At 32.3% G+C, this 24,409-nt stretch overlaps 1 protein-coding gene and 1 long non-coding RNA gene across 2 annotated transcripts in view; both read left to right on the plus strand.

The window, feature by feature from the left end:
• LOC129799701 (actin-binding LIM protein 1) overlaps positions 1 to 24,409 on the plus strand; it is a 275,681-nt gene that overhangs the window by 212,066 nt on the left and 39,206 nt on the right. The window lies entirely within an intron of this gene.
• Positions 12,445 to 17,363, plus strand: LOC129799710 (uncharacterized). Its single transcript, XR_008751537.1, has 3 exons — positions 12,445 to 12,594; positions 15,536 to 15,691; positions 16,979 to 17,363. It is a non-coding gene; the product is annotated as an uncharacterized LOC129799710 (long non-coding RNA).

Raw genomic sequence — 24,409 nt, forward strand, 5'->3', positions numbered from 1 at the left:
AAAAATTATATGAAAAATACAAAAAAATAAGATGACCAATCAAATTATTCCAATTTTATCTAAATAAAAATATACTGGAAAAAGGTCGAATGAAGTGGAGAATACACTGAGGGAAGGTCCTAAAGGTCCTCAATGAAAAGAATATTGAAACAACTCCCCATGGAGTGAGACTGATGTCAGACTTTACCTTGACTGTTAAAAATCAAAGTTTATGTTCTTTAAATGGGTTTTGTGATCAGACTCAAGTATCATTAAGGCTTGGTTGGGTGCTTATCATGTCAGCAGAACCGGTGATAGCGAAAATCCCGGATACTAAAATCTTGAAAGGGCTGAAATTTCGGAAGTCAAAATCTCGAAAACCAAAATCCTGGAAGTGTCGAAATTATACAGAGGATAACGGTGAAATAATTTCTTAATACACAGAAAATTTCCATGTGCTTCCAGCAAGCAAGAGTGCAATCGTGGAATACAGTAGACTCTCGCAAATTCGGCTCTTTTAAGATCGGGCTACTTTTTAATTCGGGCAGCTGTTACTTTTGAAAAAAGTTTGCTGTCATTTTTCAAGTTTGATTATGATTATCAAATGCATCAAATATGCTCAAATTTGGCATGGTTTGTCTTAGTTTTGATGTGATTTTGCATTATTGAGGGATTTTCATGCAATTTACATTATATATCAGTGTGTAAATTCAATATCTATATGCACATGAATAAAAAATCGTTACATTTCAAAAAGTTTGTCGTCCGAATTTCTGTCTAATATTCGGCTGACATTTCGGTCCCATATGCCCGAATTTTAGAGAGTTTACTGTACTTTTAAGAATTTGGAATTTTCTCTTTAGTGATTTTGACGTTTTCGGGATCTTGGCATTCGGGATTTTGGCTTTCGGTATTTTGACTGGACCCATCAGAACATGTTAGTTTCTAGCCTTTTGGGTCTTATGTTCAGATTCAAATAGTTGTATATCGAGTGTAGGATTATTTCTCGTGAGTGTTTACGGCAAGTGTAAGTACGTCATTTTATCATACTGGGGGTTTGGAAATCGTCGGAAGTGGAAAATCACTCACAAGGATTAATTAATTCATCAACTTTTTCCAGAGCTTTCGGCTCAGTCTCCAAGCTTTCATCGGTTCTGGAAAGAGTTGATGCATTTTTCTTGAGTGATTTTCCACTTTCGACGATTTGCGGATCCCCATTGATAAAATTATTTTCACGTAGGTTTTTCTGTACAGTCAATACGTCACTTCAATTTTCATCAATTTCTATATCAAAGTTCATCTCAGGTTCATTTTACATACGCCAAAATATATTTTCTATTTAAGAATATACTTTAGTTGAGATGATTTTTTGTTAGGCTGAATTCATATGGAGCATTCAATGTGTCAAGTAGTAGAGCACTCGCTCTATGATGCAAGTGTCTCGGGTTCGAATCTCCTTTATGTCACCAGGAATTTTTCTGGCATTAAAGGTGTTCGGATTGCATCCAGTGAGCTTCACTGAACTTGATTCCACGGGGCATGGGACTGACAACTCCATCCCTGTATGAGAAAAAAATAATAATGGATGTCCCGAATTTCCCTTGTGGAAGGCCTAGTTCCTCTATGGAACGTTGTGACACCATTATTTTAATATTATTATTAAATTCATATGAAATATCCAGTAAAATTTTTTAAAAAGTGTTTTGTGAAAACACGTGCATCATGTTAAATTGTCTTTGCAATTAAGAACTTTGAGTTAAATAAAAAAAATAATAGAAATTAAAGTGATAGAAAAAAATACAAAGTAGTATAAATATAATGGTTACTGGGATACCCAAGGGGATACCTTGAGGCACCTATGAAATAAGACATTTTCTCCTATTTTTTAATGGAAATAAGCCTTGTCTTAACATTTATGTCACAATTGGTCTATAGAGCTGAATTAATATCATAATTTCGGTGTGTTCGACGATTATTGAGATCTGTAAGGCAACCAATGGTAAAATTTGAAGCTTTTGGTCTCGTTTTTTTGTTTTGTTTTGGAAGATATGAAATTTTAAAATTTTAAACTTGTGAAATTTTGCCCCAGTCAATAAGGATAAGGACTAAAACAAGCCCTATTGAGCTTTACAGTCAATGGGGGTTGTGAAGATCTATGGATTGAGGTTTATATACATCCCCATTTTGTATTTAAAAATTGTACAAGGACATGAATTTATAAATAAATAAACAAATAAATAAACAAGCTTTAAGCGTAATTGTAATCCTCATTTAAAGGCTAAAATAGACTCAGAATATTTAGCATATAAAATTTTCAGTAAAGATTTTGTATAGATTTTCTTTACCTAATTCTTTATTGCTAAATTTTACAGGATAAATATTCTCAAGGATCAGCCTAAGTCTATTTGGGACTTAAGGGTTGGATAATTCAAGTGTCGGATTTGTGTTGTGGCAACACTAATTTCGTGTTCTGGTAACACTTAACATTCAGCGTATAAATTTTTGAATACAACCTTCCTTTATGAATAGACTCACGACTACAGGAATCAGATTTTTGTTAAGTTTCAAGGGTAAGTTGTCCCCTTGACATCCGCAAAGCTCGAAGAAACTTTCAAAATTTCGTACAAATTATCTATAAATTGTGTGAAAGATTTATAATAAGTTTACATAGATTAGGTTTTTAAATTATTTAATTGTTGTATAAGTATCGTTTTTATATACAACAGAGCGTAACTCCATTGTGAATCAAAAATCCATTTAGAAGAACATAATTCGTGACCTGGCCAAGCACCTTCGTCCAATGAATCATCCAATGAGCCACCCCTCAAATTGCCGCCAAAACGTTTGCATGAGCTTGGCCGTGTTTATTCTCGCGAAATACCCGGCCAACACCACGATGCGGGAAACAAGTGAATTGCATGTCTCTGCTTTATGTGCGCGCACTCTGGCCGGGTGCAGTTAACATGCAAAATTACATCGAGGTATACTGCTAAAGTCGCATCGGACGGATGAGGAGAGAGCGCGGTGCAATTATGGTAAAATATGCAAAATTCACACAAGAAACCTGCGGTTCATGTCGTCGGTTGCCGCTGTCGTCGTATTGGGATTTCTCTCTTATTCCTCGTAAAGTTATCAGCATGCGTTTCGCTAATTGCAATTGCACACTTACACACACTCGATCAACTCTGCAATTTGCACGGCAAAGGTGGAATTTGTGTGTTTTCCTCCACGTGGTGACACGTGGTTTGCGTTTGCGATAATTGGCGGGAAAAGCAATGCTCCTTGCATTGTGTTGGAAAAGTCCCTTTTCTTAGTCCTTCGAACCGGATGTCATTGTCAACAGGACGGAATTTTCCAAGTTTGGGGCTGTAGAAGTTGGATGCCCTCAGTGGTGCCCCAAAGAAAGTAGTAGATAGAAAGAATGAGAAATAAGAAAAGAAACGTGAAAATTTTCCGACCACGCCTATGTCAAGGTATGACAACCAATCAAACATCACGCCATGTTGGTAAAAAGGCGGTTCCAGACAATCCATCACATGCGAGCGATGCTGCTTTTGCTAGTTGCCGACAAAGGCGCTTTGATCGTTTTGGAGGGAGATGCATAAAATGTTTGGCGCGCTCTCAATGTCTCTCATGCACCACGCTGTGAAATGCTTGGAGAGAGAGCAAAATAATCAGCATGCTAATCAGTGTCCATTGTCCTCTTGCGCTTCTTGTAAGACATTCTTGCCGCTCCAGCACCATTTATGGGTGCAGAAAATGCGGGAAAGTACAATGAGATATCTGCAATTTGCTCCGCTTTTTTACTCTCCCGCTTCCCTATTTGCCTTTCTGATGCCCATCATGAGCTCTATTCACCCATCAATCCAATTGGTAAAGTCAAGTGTCACTAATCCCTACAGAAACATCCCTCTAATGTGTATCTTTTGTCGTCGACAATTGCTTGAAAATTAATTTTCAGTCATGTCAACTGTCTCTGGTTAATATGCATGCGAACAAGTTTAAGTACTCCCAGTTAAAATCAAATGCTGAACTTTAGTGTTTTGCTAACATTCAGCAAAATTAAGCTATGTATTTATATCCGTTTTATCTTTTAGTACTTCCCACCGAGCACAGTTAGTTAAAAAAGGTAGCATTTTCAGAATTCACTTAGTCGATCAGCAAAAATATGCTGACCGGTTAGCAGTTCTCGAATAAAAAGTGCTAACCAAACAGGAAATGGCACTGCCTCGCTGATGTCGTTTTAAGGTTAGCAAAATTTAGCTGAACATGTGTTTTCAGCTGAATTGAAATCGGTTTGCGTTTGGTACTCGCTGCGATCAACAATGATTAGAAAAATAGTGAATTTTTCGATGAAACTGTTTTTATAAATTTAGAATTTTTATTTTAATTGAAATAGAATAGAAAATTTTCAGTTTCAGAAAACTATATTCACAATGTAAAGTGAAAACGATTTACCAACAATAATGCTGTGTTTAGGTCCTATTAATCACTTTCATTAATTTTTTTTAATTTAATATTTAGAATAATTGACAAAATCGTAGAAAATTCTTATTCAATACAAGGGATACCCAAAACCTTAAAAAATGGAATAGCAATGAATTACTAAAAATTATATCAATAATTTATTAGTACACAGAGAAAAATTTTGAGTTAAGTAAGAGTTTCTAAAATTAATCCTATTAAGAGTAAGAAAAAAATACCCTGTTTTGACTTATTTTTAGAAAGTTTTTTCTAATACTCCTACATTTACCTCAAATAGGGTACAATGTAGAAATATGCAGTCTTAATTATTAGTACAATTGAGATTAAAGTTAGAATATTTCAGGGTTGAATTTGGGTCTGGTCGTCTTTTACCTCTTTATTAGTATAAATTACTCATTTTAACCTTCTGCTAGGATTAAAAATAGTGCAAGAGGGTTAATTTAAGTATATTTAATGGATTAAATTTAGAAATATCAGTGGGTTGATTATAGAATAATTCGGAGTTAAATCTAGAATGTTCCATCTAGAATATCAAGAGATTGATTTAAGTAACATTTATGATTAAACGGTGAATTTTAGGTACTTTTCGGGGTTGATTTTAGAAACTTTTAGGATTGATTATAATTTTATCAGGCCAGGTTTAATTTTAGTAACAGGAGGGTTAATTTTAGTAACTCGTAGGAATGATTTCAGAACACATTGACGGTAAATTTTTAGTAACCTGCGGAGTTAATTTTAGTAACTTTTGGGATTAATTTTAGTAGCATTCAGAATTAATTTTAGAATATCAAGGGGATCAATTTTAGTAACCTTTGGGGTTAATTTTAGACACTTTCAGGATTAATTTTAGTAACATTCAGGATTGATTTTAGAATATCGAGGGAATCAATTTTAGTAACCTTTGGGGTTAATTTTAGTAACTTTCAGGATTAATTTTAGTAGCATTCAGGATTGATTTTAGAATATCAAGGGGATCAATTTTAGTAACCTGTGGGTTAATTTTAGTAAATTTCAGGATTAATTTTAGTAGTATTCAGAATTAATTTTAGAATATCATGGGGATCAATTTTAGTAACCTTTGGGGTTAATTTTAGAAACTTTCAGGATTAATTTTAGTAACATTCAGGATTGATTTTAGAATATCGAGGGAGGGAATCAATTTTAGTAACCTGCGGGTTAATTTTAGTAACCTTTGGGGTTAATTTTAGAAACTTTCAGGATTAATTTTAGTAACATTCAGGATTGATTTTAGAATATCGAGGGAGGGAATCAATTTTAGTAACCTGCGGGTTAATTTTAGTAACTTTTGGGATTATTTTAGTAGCATACAGAATTAAATTTAGAATATTGAGGGGATCAATTTTAATAACCTTTGGGGTTAATCTTAGTAACTTTCAGGATTAATTTTAGTAACATTCAGGATTGATTTTAGAATATCGAGGGGATCAATTTTAGTAACCTGTGGGGTTAATCTTAGTAACTTTCAGGATTAATTTTAGTAGTATTCAGAATTAATTTTAGAATATCGATGGGATCAATTTTAGTAACCTTTGGGGTTAATTTTAGAAACTTTCAGGATTAATTTTAGTAACATTCAGGATTTATTTTAGAATATCGAGGGAGGGGATCAATTTTAGTAACTTGCGGGTTAATTTTAGTAACTTTTGGGATTAATTTTAGTAGCATACAGAATTAAATTTAGAATATTGAGGGGATCAATTTTAGTAACTTTTGGGGTTAATTTTAGAAATTTTCAGGATTAATTTTAGTAACATTCAGGATTGATTTTATAATATCGAGGGGATCAATTTTAGTAACTTTTGGGGTTAATTTTAGTAACTTTTAGGATTAATTTTAGTAACATTCAGGATTGATTTTAGAATATCGAGGGAATCAATTTTAGTAACCTGCGGGTTAATTTTAGTAACTTTTGGGATTAATTTTAGTAGCATTCAGGATTGATTTTAGAATATCGAGGGGATCAATTTTAGTAACCTGGGGGATAAATTTTAGTAAACGGAGGGGGCTTAATTTTAGGAAGTTTGAAGTCTATAGTGCACAATTTATCGACCGTTGATTTCAAAACACTGATCTTAAGTTGGTTATACAGTGCTGTCTCGCTATACATATGCACAGTTTGGGTACTTTTTTTGACAGTTCTCTCTCTGAATATGCACAACTTTTTTTAAAATTCCCAACGGTTTTTTTCCTTCTTTTAATAAATTATTATATTTTTTATTGTTCTAGAATTTCCCGTGTTATTTTAACTATAATATGAGACAGAAAATATAAAATTAAGATAATTAAAAACGAGAAAATTAGTTACCAAGAAAATAATTTTCTTTATTACTTTGTCAAAATGTAAACAAATTGATTTTGAATGCAACCGACACAAAAGCTGTGCATATAGAGAGACAGCACTGTATTTTTTAGTACGCGACATGCAAGGTTATCTTAATTATTTTAATATTTTTGACAAAGTTTATTTAGTAGTTGTGGTGATAAATTGTGATCCATAATGAAGAGAGCGAGGACAATGGCAAAGAAAGTGGAAGCCGAGCAATTTCAATACTGAAAGTCGTTGATAATTAAAAAACTAACATGGACTATATTGCGACCCAAGTGTCAAATTTGGAACCAAATATGGACTATAGTGAGACTCTACTGTAAGTGTTTTCACTGTTTAAACTATTTTTTCAGTAAAATTGAAACGCAATTTTGATAAGTGATCAGTGATCAGGTCCAGTGAAATTTGCTTGATTTTTCAGTGAAATAAGCAAATTTACAAAAGAAAACAGTTCAGTGCATTTTGGAATGTCAAAAATCTTTACATTATTTCCTGTTTTTCTTAAAATTCTCAAGGTTTTGGCAATCTGAGTGATCTTGAAGAACTTGTAGGGCTGCGTATAGAAATCCTTGTGAAGACCCAGTAGATGTGCTTCACTCCGGGAAAAGAAAATTGCTGTGATGTCAAATCAACGGTCTTATTAATATAACTGATACTCTAAAGTCTAAAATAAACCGCCACAATATAATTAACCCTGTAACGGGTAAGACCGCATCCAGGAGGTCTTCACAAAAATCACATTTAAAGCTATAATAAAGGTTTTTTTATTTAAAAGTGTTATAGTGACCACGGTAATAGTCTTATAAACATCTCTTGAAAGTTTGAACTTATTTTGACTTTTCGTTTTGTTGCTATTCCCAGTTTTGTGTAACATGTCAGAGAAAAAGCAACAAAAAATATTTTTGCAAAAAAACTTACTTCCAATTTCAAGAAAAATACCGATTTAATGTTATCTGACTAAAATAAATTTATTTTTTACTGAAAGATATATCATTCTACTTTGTATATTTTATTTTAAAAAAATTGAAAAAAGTAAAAATGTGAAATTTAGAAGCAAAAAGAGTATCAAAAAATGTTTATATTTTCTCACCTAGCGCCTAAACTAAAAAAGATAATGAAGAATGGATGGTTTTTTTAGACTTTATTGGATCATAATTATCATAGAAAACATTGTTTTTTCGCATAGTAAAGAAAACAACGTTAGAGGGTTAAATCTAAATGTAAACCCAGATAACAAAAAAATGTCTTAGTCGTCACTATAACAATAATAATTTTATTCTAAATAACCCTTTTGAAACTAAAATTGCCCCCCCCCCCCCCATTATTCTAAAATCAATCTTCAAACTTCCTAAACTTAAGCCCCCTCCGTTTACTAAAATTTATCCCCCAGGTTACTAAAATTGATCCCCTCGATATTCTGAAATCAATCCTGAATGCTACTAAAATTAATCCTGAAAGTTTCTAAAATTAACCCCAAAGGTTACTAAAATTGATCCCCATGATATTCTAAAATTAATTCTGAATACTACTAAAATTAATCCTGAAATTTACTAAAATTAACCCACAGGTTACTAAAATTGATCCCCTTGATATTCTAAAATCAATCCTGAATGCTACTAAAATTAATCCTGAAAGTTACTAAGATTAACCCACAGGTTACTAAAATTGATCCCCTCGATATTCTAAAATCAATCCTGAATGTTACTAAAATTAATCCTGAAAATTACTAAGATTAACCCCAAAGGTTACTAAAATTGATCCCCACGATAATCTAAAATCAATCCTGAATGTTACTAAAATTAATCCTGAAAATTACTAAGATTAACCCCAAAGGTTACTAAAATTGATCCCCTCGATATTCTAAAATCAATCCTGAATGTTACTAAAATTAATCCTGAAAGTTACTAAGATTAACCCCAAAGGTTACTAAAATTGATCTCCTCCCTCGATATTTTAAAAAAAATCCTGAATGTTACTAAAATTAATCCTGAAAGTTACTAGCGAGACTCTACTGTAGCACTTTTTCTGCTGACAGCGGCAAAATTGACCACACTGAAGATTTTCTAAAAATTGGAGTGGTAAACTGTCAATTTCCGCGCGTATTTTACACTCTAAAATAAATCTAAATTTCTGAAATTTTACGTGTATCTGGTATGTAGAAAACTAAATAATTCAAATAAAACTTATAAGTGAAGGGAAAACAAGTATTTATGATACATTCTAAAACACTCAGATTGGGTTCCAAAATACACTCGGCTCTTCGTTATCCGGCACTTCGTTATCCGGGTTACAGCTGCCAAACGCTGGCGGTTGATGTATTCAAAACGATTTTTTACGAAGCATGCATTTTGTCCAGAGTGAATTAATGTGTTATTTTTATTTTATCAAAGTTTTTGACACACAATCGTGCTACAAAATGAAACAAAAGCGCATTGCAAAGAAAATTCTGTTGTTTTTCGACAGAAAACAAATTCCTGCAGCAGAAAATATAAAAAACGTTGGCCAGATTAAAAAAACCAAAATGTCATTTTGTCCCCACGTCAGCCGGATAACGAAGAGTCGAGTGTACATAGTTGTCCTAAATGTACCACAATACCCTATAACCATCCCAACAAATGGAAACTCCAACGTAAATAAGCCCAAGTAAAACATATTTTTAGACAAGAGAAAATTAAAATATTCTTTTATTTTGAAAAAGGAAATCAGAATAGAATTTTGGGCAAGGGGTAGATAACTGTGCCGCTTATGGTTCATTCGAGTGCCGATATTTTGTATAAAAATTTGCCGATTTCGCTCGGATTTGTCGATCTCGTGCCGGTATGGAGATTCGGCAGAAGTCCCGCAGAAATTCAGCGACACGGATTTATACGAACCATACGAACCACACAGTTTAAACAAACGAACGTTATAATTCATAAGAGCGAACTGACGTTTAAATCTGCCGAGTCTTCGCTGAAATCGCGAGAATCTGCCGATTTTTACTACGTAACATGCCGATCTGTCGATTTCTGTCCAAATTTTGCCGATCTGTCAATAATTAGCTCAAGATTGGGCAATTTTGCCGATATCCGCTCACGGTTCACTTCGAGAGCCACTTATTCACCTCTTGATTTTGAGTTTCTTGTGAATTGCCTACATCAAAAAGCATCGTAGAATTACAATAGTTGTGATTATGAAAGAATTACACTTAAATAGAGTTGTCTGATTTATATGCTCAAACATGGGCACATAGGATTTGATAGGATGGGCATGGGTAGGATTTACAAATTTTCTACCACCCACAAAACCAGCTTCATCCGAGCCAAAGATTTTTCCACAAATATAATCTATGATGAATCCTCTATGTGCCTATAATAGTAGATTTTCCGAAAAGTGAGATTAATTGTGAAAAATTGTATAAAAGGGACAGATAATCCTAACTGGCTTATGTATAGGTGAGATTCTTAACGTGAGTTAACTCGGAATGTTTACAAATTTGATTTAGAGCTGTAGTTGGGGACGCCATTCAGTGATCTTGAATCAAATTCGTGAAATTCTACAAATTTTGTATTTAAATCAAAATATCAAGGAATTGGATGAACTGACAGAAAAGTGATATATGGGTGAAATGTAGACCAGAATGTTCTCTATAATTTTGCTGAAGAACTTGATCTCATCGATTACTCAGAAGCCGAGATAATCAAAGTTGTTTGTCTCTGAACTCGTTTTATCGACCACGGCGCCCCAAGTGTTCATTTGATGAACTTCAACTATATGAAAACTTGTTGTATTTTGTGAGACTTTCCATTTAAACCCCTATTTGCAGTGTCTTGGTCGAGTAGAAGCAGTCAAATTGGCATCTGAGTGGTTCCAAAGCGTTATTACGGAAAACATCCATTTTTTCACACTAAAACGACAAAATCGGACAGATGGCATTGTCTGATCAAAAAATAATGTCTGCACAAAGTATAGATATAAATGTTCTCTACAACTCTGCCGAAGTAATCGCCAAGATTAGTTAAGCAAGTGCAGAGATAATTGAGGTTATGGATATTGAAATTAGTTTTTTGACTGTGGCGCCTCTGGTGTTGGTTTCACGAAGTTCAAATGTTCTAAAAAGCTGTAGCATTTTGTTAGATCTTTCATTTGCATCCTCACCCGTCAAAATCGGTCAAATAAAACCGGAGATATGATTTTTTGAATTTCGTGAACTTTGACCCCTCATATCTCCGGTTCTATTGCAACCACAGCGAATCCACGCTGATTTTTGTAAACTTCATAGCCTAGACTAAAACACCCTAAAATTTCATTAACTTGCACAATGGCGTTTTTGAGAAAAATGAGTTTGAATTTTGATGAATTTTGACGCTATAGCAGCGCCACCTGTGATGATTTTTTGAACTTCCATCTGAAAGTGCTAATTGAGGCGAACACACATACCAAAATTTTTGACAATAGGTTAATTGGAAGCGGAGATATAGGCCGGTCAATGTTCGAACTTTGACCCCTTATAGCTCGGGTCAGGGGTTTTAGATCGACTTAAGGTTTTTTTGTATGATAGGTATAATCAACGGCTACAACATACTAAAATTTCAGTCCGATGCACAATGGAATTTTTGAGTTATTTAACTTATAAGATTTAAAAATTTTCTTTTTAAAAATAGCGCCCCTAGCGGTGGTTTTATGAACTTGCGATGTAAGAAGGGGAAGTGGAATTTCACGAGAGCTTTCCAAAAGCCCTCACTTTTTAAATTCTGACAATTAGAACCGGAGTTATGGCCATTTTAAGAAATTTTTTTTGGACCCTTATAGCTCGGGTCAGGGGGGTCAGGGGATCTTAAATTTGGTATTGATCGAATGCCCTAAGGCCCGGCTATAACATACTAAAATTTGAGCCCGATCGATGCCATAGCGGCGGAGCTATTGAGAAAACAAAAAAAGGGGTCTTCAAAATGGCGGAAGGAGGGGTGGGGGCTGGGGGTCAATGCACCACGTTGCAATTTTCAGCCGATATGTAACCTTTGGCGAAATCCGCAAGTCGATATCTCTTTTAGTTTTGGAGATATTAAGCTCCAAAGAGCGTCCGGCCGGCCGGCCGGGAACGTAACTTAGCCACCCATATATTCGTTATCAGGAAGTGCTGAAACATATTTTGGCCAAGTTTGAGCGCGATCGGAGGACATGAAATTTTGTTAGAATTATAGTAGGTGAGATTGTTAAGAATCTCACCTAATATTAAACTCTTTACGTATCAGATGAAGATAAAATTTCTGAAATTTAATTTACAGTCGAGTTCCTTAAATTTGAACGACGACGACGGTTGAATTCAAAGTGCAAAATTTGAGGTTATGTGAAGAAACCTTTGCGTGGAGTCTGAATTAGAACCGTTTTTCTCTAGTGTTTCCTCAATATTATCGTATTACATTAACTTCCGCAACGAATTGCATTTATTTCACAATAAATTACATTTATATACACTCTAAATTTATTTTTCTTAATATGGAAAATGAACTATACATGAATTCTGTTACGTAATTGAAAATATTGTTCAAAATTGAAGAGTAGAAAATGTCATGTACAAATGTTCAAATTTGAGGAACTTTATTGTAATTTAAAATGTAAAATACGCGCGAAAATTGTGAATGTCATATTTCACTTTTTACAAAATCTTCAGTGTGGTCAGTTTTGCAGATGTCAATAGAAAGAGTGCCGAGTTTTTTTTTCGATTTGAGCTACCTGTTCAGTGAAATTGAAAGATTTTTATAATGAGAGTGAAGTTTGGACGAAGATATAAGTAATCGAAGGTAAGTAATCAGGTCTTAAGCGTGAGAAACATCCATGACAAACTTTCCACACGCTTGATCTGCGTATTTCGCAATTGGAATTTGACCCCTCTCAAAGCCCACCACGCGTCATAACACGCGACAAAAAAATGTTTAGGTACTGTTTGAATTAGGATTTACTGCATTTCTTTGCATTTACCTTCAGAAAACTAAGTGCCCTAAAAGAATTAAAAAAAAATAAATAAAAGCTGAATTATCATAGTTAATGTGAGTTTGCTGACACTACCCCTGAGGAACTATTGAACTTTGTTGCGTGCAACATTTTCTCCGGGCGTAATCGGTGGTGTTTTCCTGTCGAGGAGACAAGATAGCAGAATGCAGCAGGAATGAGAGGGACAAAAGAGGGAGCTGACGGGAAGAAATAGGCAACTCAGCCACTTCCACCACGGACCTTCCAAGAGAGAACATCTCCGTCCGTGATCTGCTCCACCATCAGCCACCACCAGCATGAGCCACACAATGTCCCACGCTCCCCTGTGCCATCCGATGAGGACACTCCTTCGACGCCGGTTGAGTGAGTGGGACTTAAGGAGAGGTTGCGGCTACGCTGGACGTCCAGGAGCTCTTGAGCATTGGGGTACTTTTGTCGCCTCGACAGAAAAACATCATCGATACACTCACTCAGAGAAAATGTTTCATACGCAACAGCTTTAGTGGAGGGTTAATAAGTGTTTTAATGTGGCTCACTGATATTGGAAAATCCATCTCAATTCACACTGAAAAAATGAAACCTCTCCCTCATGGTCTTATATGTTTTTAAATTTTACCCATGTTAAAATGACATTACTCTATTTTTTTCGTTCGAAAAAATTCCTGGCCGGAGATACATGGCGCCAAAGATGGACTCTCACGCTTTATTCATCAATTGCGATTTTTGCCAAATATTTTAAAATGCTCTATCTCGAGAACGGGTTCGGATTTCTTCTTACTCTTTTTTCTATTTGAAAATATTGTAAAATTTAAAATATTAAAAAAAAATAAACGTAAAAGTGGAAGCTCTCCTTTTCAGGGAATGTAGTACTTAACCCTCTAACGGTGTTTTCTTTAATATGCGAAAAAAAGTTCTAAAACAATGTTTTCTAGGATAATTATGATCCAATAAAGTCGAAAAAAACATCCATTCTTCATTATCTCTTTTAGTTTAGGCGCTAGGTGAGAAAATACAAAAATTTTTTAAACCTCTTGTTGCTTCTAAAATTCACATTTTTAGGTTTTTTCAAATCTTTTAAATAAAATACAGAAAGTAGAATGACATATCTTTCAGTAAAAAATAAATTTATTTTAGTCAGATAACTTTAAATCGGTATTTTTATCTAAATTGGAAATGAGTTTTTTTGCACAAATATTTTTTGTTGCTTTTTCTCTGACCTGTCACACAAAACTGGGAATAGCAACCAAACGAGGAATCAAAATGAGTTCAAACTTTCAAGAGATGTTTATAAGACTATTACCGAGGACACTATAGCACTTTAAAAAAAATAAAACCTTTATTGTCGCTGTAAATGTGATTTTTGTGAAGACCGTCTGGAGGCGGTCTCACCCGTTAGAGGGTTAATGTTACTGACCAACAGCAAAAAATGAAAATCTTTGAGAATGGGGATTTTAAGATAAAAATAATTTTAATTTTTTTTCAAAAAAAAAATAAAAGGACCGTTACAAAAAACTTGAGCAGATAATGCAAAATCAAGTGTATCGTCTTGAAGAGAATAAAATTACTTTTCAATTAGAAAAAAGAGTAAGAAGAAATCTGAACCCGTTCTCGAGATAGAGCATTTTAAAATATTTGGCAAAAATCGCAATTGATGAATAAAGCGTGAGGCTCCGTCTTTGGCGCCATGTATCTCCGGCCAGGAATTTTTTTCGGACGAAAAAATAGGGTATATTATTTAATCGTGTACTATAACATATCGTCGGTTCCGAAGAAGACTATTGTAAGTCTAAAATGTAAACTTTTCAGGAGAGAGGTTTAAAGTTTGACAGCTAAAATTTATTTTTATTAATTTCACTGGAATTAATATATTTTTAGCTTTCGAAACTATTGTATCACACTTACGCATTGAATATCTTCTGGTTAACGCTACTCTTAAGTTATTTACAGTAAAATTGTGGGCTAAAAACTCGATAATCGGGCAGGCTGATTTTCAGTTTTTTTCTTGTAACTTTTCCAGGAATATCTTAATCAATATAAAATTTTGTGGGGATGTAGACCTAAGGTTTCTGCATCCAATGATACCATCTTTTTATACTACTGTAAGTAGACTTACAATAGTCTTCTTCGGAACCGACGAATATGTAAAATTCAAAAACATCTAAGACCATGAACCCGCGATTTGCGATTTACTCGGTCGTCTTGAGATGGATCGGCCCAATTGAGTAATTCAGTAGATTTTTTTGTAATGAAGAAGTTTCAGCCAGGCTATATATTTTGAATTTTGTAAATAAACTATTTTTCTTTTTGACTTCGAGCTGAATAGTTTTCTGTAAGAAAATATAAGAAAATATCGTATGCAAAAGAAATATCTCTTTTTTTCGTCAGAAAATATTGTCAGAGTTATATTTTAATAATAATAATAATAATGCTGGCACAACATTCCATGAAGGAACTAGGTCTTCCCACAAGGGGATTTCTAGACATGCATTATTATTTTTTCCTTATACGGAATAAGGTTGTCAGTCCCATGCCCGTGGAACCAAGTGCAGTGATGCTCACTGGATGCAATCGGAACACCTTTAACGCCAGAAAAATTCCTGGTTACCTAAAGGAGATTCGAACCCGGGACACTTACATCATAGAGCGAGTGCTCTACCACTTGACCCATTGAGTGCCCCAAGAGTTATATTTTAAATTACTTAATATTTTTCAATCTACTTCCTAATCCTGATATATGTTTGCATGAATTAGATTTCCAGAAACTGTATCCTCATACAGCTGCCACTTCCTTTATTGAAAAATGGAAAATTACCACGGAAAAATTGCTGGAAATTTACAAAGACGATTTGAAAGATTCAGAATGTCTAAAGCTTTTGGAGAAAGTTAAAGCGGAGGACTTACCTGAAGGTAAGTCATTTTCCCCTCCCCCCTAAAACTATGTTTTTTGGGTTTGCTCAAAACCACGCTGTGTGATTTTCTTTCCATTTTTGGATATGCCTTAAGACATTATCCAGGAGGACATTTCGACTTGTACGAAAATATCCTTTAATCATTTCTAATAACGGTTTTTCAAAGTCAAATGATAAAAAGGTTCCAAAAAGCGTATTTTCGTCTAAATGGTATCATATGTTTAAGCTCATTGGAAAGATCATGAAGTTTCCAATAAAACTGAAGCAGTTTTAATTGCTTTTGAACCGTAAATGAATCGGTTAGTAATGGATAACTATTTTTTATCCAAAATTCAATGTTATTACTGCTGAGGTGTATTTTAAACAAGTTTTGAGAGATTTATAAACTTGTTCAAATCTGTTGTGAACCGGTATGCAATCGATATGTGATTTATGAAAAATTAATGTGAAAATAAACTAGGACTGAGGCAAAAGTCATTAATTTAACTTTTTCCAAAGAAGTTCGGATTTTTCCAAAGATTTTGTGAACACGTAGAGCTCATTTGACAAAGAATAGTCATATTTATGTTCATATATTATATTTACTGTAGGGGAGACTGGGGTAAAAAGTAACAAAACGGATATTTCATTCTTTACAAGCTATCTGAATGCCCTAGAAATTTCTAATTATGGCAATTTTTTAGGAAATTAACCTCTCTACAACTTTGTTAAAGTAATTTTCCTCTATTTTGTAAGAAAATACATTTATCGAGCCGTTTTCTAAAAGGTAATTTTGTGACCATTCTCAAAAATGCTGGGGCAAATAGTATTAGGCTAAAGCTGACAACGGCTTCGTATTCAAGGAATACAAATCATTTAGAAAATATTTACCAGTTGCATCAATTTTGGAAAATAGGTAGGTAAAAATTGATATCTACTCTAAGGAAAACAGGGCTAAAAATTTCAATATAAAGTAACTTACGACATTAACGACCTAACTTACTTAAGTAACTGACGATATTTAAGAAGGTATATCGAGGCTATATATGGAAAAAAATTTAAGCCGGTATCTTTTTTATCTTGGAAGATATTGAATTTTGACATTTTCGATTTGTGATTTTTGCCCCAGTGTCCCTATTTTTTTTAAATCTTTACCTCTATTTTTTAGTATATTTAGTATATTTAACCATTCTTTGAATTAATTTATCAATATTTTCAATCTTATATCTTCATTTCCTTAATCTTATATCTATATTTATCTCAAATCAATCTCTTAAATTAATATTCATTTTAATGTAACTTTCAGATATCCGAGATTTTTGCATTTTTCAAATACTGCATGGAATTTTAAAGCCGGATATTGGGAAGGTAAATGGTAGAATGGTCAAGCATACTATTAAGGACAGTCAGGAAGGACTTATGCTGGAAACCAGGGACATGTCTGAGTTAAAGAAAAAACTTGACAAGAGATATGAGGCAGCGGCTGCGAATAAAAATTCTGTCCAGCCTTTCATCATCATTGAAAATAAATCAATGAAAAAGGCTTCAATATATCATGACGGAAAGTTTGTAACTTTCTTGCAGAGTTCTTTTTTGACATCAAAGACGAAAAAACTAATGCACAAGTCAAAGCATTGTGTAAAAAATTAAATGCTTAACAAATAAAGTTACCCAAGAAAAAACGACTAGAACTTACTTGACTTACTCTAATGCTTAAGAGTCACTGCAGGGTAGCATGACAAAAACTTCATTTACTGCGACAATAAAGGTTTTATTTATTTAAAAGTGCTATAGTGCCCTCGGTAATAGTCTTACTAACATCTTCTGAAGGTTTGAATTTATTTTGACTCTTCGTTGAGTTGCTACCCCAATTTTGTGTGACAGGTCAGAGGAAAAGTAGGATTTTTTTTTGGAAAAAAATATTTCTAGTTTCAAGAAAATCACTGACTTAAAGTAATCTGACTAAAGTAAAATTATTTTTTACTCAAAGGTATGTCGTTCTACTTTGTAAATTTTAATTAAAAACTTGAAAAAAAATTAAAATGTTAATTTGGGAAGTGAAAAGGGTTTCAATTTTTTTTGTATTTTCGCACCAGACGCATAAATTAACCCTTTAAGGACGATTGGGTCACCCGTGACCCATAGAAAAAATAAGTTATCCTGACTACCTAAAGTAATTTCTTTCTAATGTTTGTAGGTAATCGCAAAGTAGAAGGTTAAAGGAATCTAGGATGTTTTTTTGCAAATCTCTAACTATTTGCTATATAGTTAATATTTAAGCTCAAAATTGACGAATTTTCAAATGGCCGCCCTGATAAATGATTTTTACTATTTTTTTTATATTTCCAATTTTTTTAAGCAAACCTCTTTCGGGAATAGAAAGTACAATAACCATACATAAAGTTTTCAATAGAACAAAAATTTTCATTCATTGGTATTGTCAAAAAACTTATTTAAAATGTTGGGCTATTTTTGTTCCTATCGCTCGTAGGTGCAAAAAATACACAGAATCAGACTCTGTTGGACTTTCCAAAGTTTGATGTAAGACGTTTCACAAATTTTGTTAATCAGTTTAATTTTTATTGTTGTTTTTTGGTCCGCAAAAAGTATCTCGTCCTTAAAGGGTTAAAAGAGGTAATGAAGAATGGATGGTGTTATTTGAGTTTATTGGATCATAATTATCCTAGAAAAAAATATCTTACTACTTTTTTTTGCATACTTAAAAATTGGACGTAAGAAGGTTAATTTACTCTTTCGTTATAATTTTGATTAACTGTTAGGTTTTGCAATATTTTGTTTATTTTTTGATCTTTTATTTTTTAAATTCTAAAAGTTACTAAAATTAACCCGGAAGTTTACTAGAATTGATTCTCTCGATATTCTTAAATCAATTTTGAAATTAATTAAATAATAATAAGTTATATTAAATAAATTAATATAAATAAATTAAACAATAACAATAAATTTAATTTATTGTTTATTATATTTATTTAATTTAATTTAAGGTACTAAAATTGACCCCACAGGTTACTAAAATTGATCCCCTCGATATTCTAAAATCAATCCTGAATGTTACTAAAATTAATCCTGAAAGTTACTAAGATTAACCCTAAAGGTTACTAAAATTGATCCCCTCGATATTCTAAAATCAATCTTGAATGTTACTAAAATTAATCCTGAAAGTTACTAAGATTAACCCTAAAGGTTACTAAAATTGATCCCCTCGATATTCTAAAATCAATCCTGAATGTTACTAAAATTAATCCTGAAAGTTACTAAGATTAACCCTAAAGGTTACTAAAATTGATCCCCTCGATATTCTAAAATCAATCCTGAATGTTACTAAAATTCATCCTGAAAGTTACTATAATTGACCCCACAAGTTACTAAAATTGATCCCCTCGATATTCTAAAATCATTCCTGAATGTTACTAAAATTAATCCTGAAAGTTACTAAAATTGACCCCACAGGTTACTAAAATTGATCCCCTGGATATTCTAAAATCAATCCTGAATGTTACTAAAATTAATCCTGAAAGTTACTAAGATTAACCCTAAAGGTTACTAAAATTGATCCCCTCGATATTCTAAAATCAATCCTGAATGTTACTAAAATTAATCCTGAAAGTTACTAAAATTGACCCCACAAGTTACTAAAATTGATCCCCTCGATATTCTAAAATCAATCCTGAATGTTACTAAAATTAATCCTGAAAGTTACTAAAATTGACCCCACAGGTTACTAAAATTGATCCCCTCGATATTCTAAAATCAATCCTGAATGTTACTAAAATTAATCCTGAAAGTTACTAAGATTAACCCTAAAGGTTACTAAAATTGATCCCCTCGATATTCTAAAATCAATCCTGAATGTTACTAAAATTAATCCTGAAAGTTACTAAGATTAACCCCAAAGGTTACTAAAATTGATCCCCTCGATATTCTAAAATCAATCTTGAATGTTACTAAAATTGATCCCGAAAGATACTAAAATTAACCCCGCAAGTTACTAAAATTGATCCCCTCGATATTCTAAAATCAATCCTGAATGCTACTAAAATTAATCCTGAAAGTTACTAAAATTAACTCGCAGGTTACTAAAATTGATCCCCTCGATATTCTAAAATTAATCCTGAATGTTACTAAAATTAATCCTGAAAGTTACTAAGATTAACCCCAAGGGTTACTAAAATTGATCCCATCGATATTCTAAAATCAATCCTGAATGTTACTAAAATTAATCCTGAAATTTACTAATATTAACCCCCTGGATTACTAAAATGTACCCTTTGGATATTCTAAAAGCAATCATGATAGTTACTAATATTAATCCTACAGTTACTAAAATTGATCCTCTTGATATTCTAGAAATAATCCTATTTTAAACTATTATTAATCCATAATATTCTAAAATTATATAAAGATTTTTAGAAATTTTTGACCCACCAATTACTTAAATTAATCCTACAAACTTTTAGTAATTTACCCTAAAATTAAGAAATCAAATTACTTGGAGCAAAATTTACCCTGATTTTAGTATGATTTTAGTAAAAATTTCTTAATTTTAGTCACTTATTTTTCTCTGTGTACTTTTGATAATATGTCTTTCTTTTGATAATATTTCTTTTATGAGATTCATATTCTTTAGTTTTTAACATATATAATATATTATCGGTGAAATTACATTTTTAATTAACTAGGAAAAAAATTTTTTTTTGAATTAATTTTGTGAGATTGCTTGTCCTCTTCCAAACTTTATAAATCTATTTCGTGATTAATTAGAAAAGAATTAGTGTTATCTGCAAGGCTATCAGTAACAAAAAAGAGAAAAGTGTTGGCTCTGCAATGCATTGACCCTTGGTTCGATTCTTAGTCAAGGGACAAATAAAATACAGAAAATTAGATTTTCGAAAGTGGAATGTTAACTTTACGCATTCCAGAAAAATAAAATAATGCATTAAATATATTTTTGAAAATTTTTTGTATTTTTTTATGCGGCAGTTTCACGCAGTTGAACTTTTTTCAGGATTCATTTGCTAAACGAATTTATATTATATAAGGGAAGTGTACCACGGATCGGAATGTTAAGAGACGTGCTCCATATTTAGTTGAATATATGAGTTCCAAAACACTATTTTGTATCTTTTTACATGCCAATTGATATATTAGTGATCCATTTAACTATTTTCTTGTATTAACGCTTTTGCTAATTACGGAAATTAATAATATATAGGTGTAATTGTAAGAATGCAATGCGTTCCGCGGATCGGAAGGTACTTAATCAGGTGTTCCACGGATCGGAAGGGGGTGAGCCACGGATCGGAAGGGGGTGAGCCACGGATCGGCAGATGTTTTGATGAGGATTCTCCTTCTTTCTTGGCATCTAAATCACTCTAGAAGGCTTCATTGAATCTTTTTTGTCATCCTTACACTGTGTACTGTGTATTCACATGATATTACTTCTAAAACTGTTAAATTTAATGAAACTTTCACTGGTAAATTGTTCTATCACAACAAAAACATGTAATAATGGCTGTGAAGATCACAGCTGAGCGCGCTGAGCGCAATTTTCCACGAAAAAACTGTGCCGATTCGAGGAACAGATGAAAGAAAACGTACTTGTTCGCAAAAAATAATTTATTTTTAATATTCTTTGCCAAAACAATTAAAAAAGTGTATTGATAGTGAAATTAGAATCCCTGAATATTCATATTTTAATTAACACAGATTTGTAAATCATTTTAATCAAACATAATTCCTCATATTTTTGCAGACAAATTCTCGCGTGAAATATTAAGAAAGTGATGAATGGCGGATTTTTTGCTAAGACTCTGATACAGTGATTCAATAAATTAGGTAAATAATAGCAATTTTGTTTGAAACTCGACGAAAAAATTGGTTCTGTAGATTAAATATGAACTAACGTGATGTATCTTGCTAAAGAAAATTACTAAAATACAGTGAATAATTTTCAAAAGTATATTTAATTTTGGGGTTCCGATACGCAGGACAACCTTCCGATCCGAGGAACACTGACGATCGCTGGTACATTTACCTTACAAACTAACTATGTTTCGTAGGTTTCTTTTGGGTATTAACTATATGAAAATATACAGGCCAACTACTAAATAATTATTTTTCGCCCTAAGAATCTTTATTTCTGAAATTGATGCATGCGTGAAACTACCCCGTTCTCCACTACATTATTCGTTTGACTTTGTGTAGTTATATTTTGCTATTTTGTCGCATAGGGTGAGTTTAAACATAAATTCTTACAGGGAAAGGTGGAATAAAAAAATTATATTTCTCTTTTATTTCATTGGACAAATTAAATAAATTTCAATATTTAAACGAAACTTTCAACAAGCGATCTTTGCTGAATAGGTATTCCTTTAACCGTATTTTCTTGAATTTGTAGTTAAAAGGTGAGAGATATCAATTTTCGGTTATCGGTAATTCTCTCTTAGCCCTTCAAAAGCGAAACGTTTTCCACTAATTTTATTGAAAATCAAAATAATAAAAAATGAAATCGATAAAAAATCAATGAAACGTCTAATCTCAAAACTTGGAAACTTTAGCAGAGATGGAGGGTGATGGTGTTTTTTACCTGTATGGACGATTGGAACCTGTATAGTCCATATATTAAGAAGCTTTCCTGAAAATATCAATGAATGTCTGAATGATAATTTCTATTCTTTTGAAAAATATTATGTGTAACTTTTAATATCAAAAGGATTTTATAAAAATAAAATAAATTCATCCAACAATGCCACAATTTGAAAATACCTCAATTTCGATTTATGTATTTGTATATATTTACTATAACAAATTAGCTGGGAAATTGCAAAAATTATCATAGTTTAATACAACTTCTTTTTGTGATTATAAACAAAGTTTAGAAAAAAGTAACTTTGGATATTCAGAAAAACATTTTCCCTATCACAGAAAAAATATTTTGTAAAAATGTTCGTAAATGTTTGTGAATTCCTATGGGGGAGTTACAAAATGCTTGTGAATCGTATAACCCACAAACAAGTTCGTAAAAGTTTGTATTTTTTCACAAACATTGTTCGTAACATGATCATTTGACGAACACTTTTTGTACTTTTACAAACATTTGTTCGTAGACACACAAAAAATGTTCGTAAAATTTTGTCAATTGTTCGTAAATGTTCATAAAATGTTCAACAGGAAAATAAACATTTACGAATAAAGGACAAAATTTTACGAACATTTTTTGTATGTTTACGAACATTTACGAACAAATGTTTGTAAAAGTACAAAAAATGTTCGTCAAATGATCATGTTACGAACAATGTTTGTGAAAAAGTACAAACTTTTACGAACTTGTTTGTGGGTTATACGATTCACGAGCATTTTGTAACTCCCCCATAGGAATTCACAAACATTTTTACAAAATATTTTTTTCTGTGGGGACACCTGTGTTCCAAATCGTTTTTAAAGGGTTGGATATTCTTCAGTGACATTTTTTTTCAGTTTTATCTATTCCTTCCTTTTCCTCCGAAATCACGCTTTTTAATTTATTTCGAAAAAGCTTCCAACGATTTCTTTTATATTTCTTTAATAAGCTTTGGGAGTAGTCTATCAACATTTAGTCCGTATAAGGGTATGACCTCAATTAATTCCTTTTTACGATTTTTTAATTTGATTATCCTATTTATTTTTGTCATATGTAATATGAATTAGGGTTGTTTCGAAGTTAAAGATGATAATCTTTCAGAATACCTACTTATTATCGATTTTTTTTTCATTTTGAAATAGTTTTATTCTGATCTATGAACCTGTTTAAATTCAAATAGATTGTAAATCGGTATATGCATCCAAAAGATCCTATAAAATGATAATTTACGGAGAACTATATCTCATGGTTTATAATCTAAGGCCTGGGGTGGTAAACTTACCAAACAATATTTTTAATCTAATATCCGGTACGCATTTTTGTTTTACTTACTGAGTTTTGTATCTTTTTTAATTTTAAGAAATTTATAATAAAACTTTTAAGATATTTCAAGAAACATTCAAATTCAATTTTAAACTTCGAAATAATAAATTTTAAGAAGAAATTATTTAATAGAAAATGTTAAATTCTATTATCTTTGAGTTAATTGTTTTTAGAGTACGCCTTAGAAATTTTTCCCAGTGTAGGGGAAAGTACTCTCCCTTCGACCGTTCATGCTTTCGAATAATGTGAATTTACTTTTCTTATTCCTAAGAGACTTACACATTTCTATTAAATATAGTTAGCTGATTATTATCAATTGTTGATAATTCCGTGATAATTTAGTGTAAATCTCTTACGAAAAACAAAAGAAATTCACATTATTCGAAGGCATGAATGTTCGAAGGGAGAACACTTTTCCCCTATTTAGTTCATTTCGATAAAAGGCTTTAATTTCCAAATGGTCTGCAATTGGGAAATAATTTTGGTTATTTTATGAAAGTAATAAAATTATCTTTAAAAAAATGATATGTCACATCTAAGTTTCTTTTTTATAATTTTTTTCTGATATACCCCCACGTTGAACACATTCACGTTTTAACATTATATAAAGTGCTTGGGTCGGTTTCTATTGATGAGACAAGGTGCAAATTGAACCTATACGAAGTAATAATTTGTATGTATTATAAATGAGAAATAATGTGTGGTTAAGTACCGTATAAAAACATAGTTGGGGTAAATTGTGCAAAAAGTGCTTGTAGCTGAAAAGTGGTGCAG

This window comes from Phlebotomus papatasi, chromosome 1, assembly GCF_024763615.1.
Source record: "Phlebotomus papatasi isolate M1 chromosome 1, Ppap_2.1, whole genome shotgun sequence".
Classification (NCBI taxonomy): domain Eukaryota; kingdom Metazoa; phylum Arthropoda; class Insecta; order Diptera; family Psychodidae; genus Phlebotomus; species Phlebotomus papatasi.